The sequence below is a fragment of the Sphaeroforma arctica genome (genome assembly GCF_001186125.1).
Source record: "Sphaeroforma arctica JP610 unplaced genomic scaffold supercont1.3344, whole genome shotgun sequence".
Taxonomy (NCBI): domain Eukaryota; class Ichthyosporea; order Ichthyophonida; genus Sphaeroforma; species Sphaeroforma arctica.
The window spans coordinates 1,998-2,552 of record NW_014037214.1 but is presented as its reverse complement, the minus strand read 5'-3'; positions in this window follow the sequence as shown (position 1 = coordinate 2,552).

The window sequence follows — 555 nt, the reverse complement described above, 5'->3', positions numbered from 1 at the left end:
CTACACACTACACACTACACATTCATGTGACACTACACACTACACATTCATGTGACACTACACACTACACATTCATGTGACACTACATACTACACACTACACATTTATGTGACACTACACTCTACACAATCGTGTGACACTACACACTACACACTACACATTCATGTGACACGCAGAGACCACCCAACCACCCACACATACCATATCCCACAGTACACACATATGCACTATATGCTGCACATATATATGGCACCCAGCACACACTAATGCACATACGGGGTAGCAAACTAGCCAGGACATCAGACACACGACATGCACCTGCACCCAGAAAACAGGACACAGGGCCACGCACCTGGGAATACAAGGGAGGCGACCTTCTTAAGACCATCGGTGTGGTTGACAACGCCGTCATCACTAATTTGCGAGTCAGCGACATCACTCTGGCTATCCACTCTGCAGAAAGAAAACATCACAACATGCGCCCCACACGCACAATCACCCGGTTAGTATTTGCATGCTAGGTCTGGTTAGTACTTGCATGCTAGGTGTAGATAT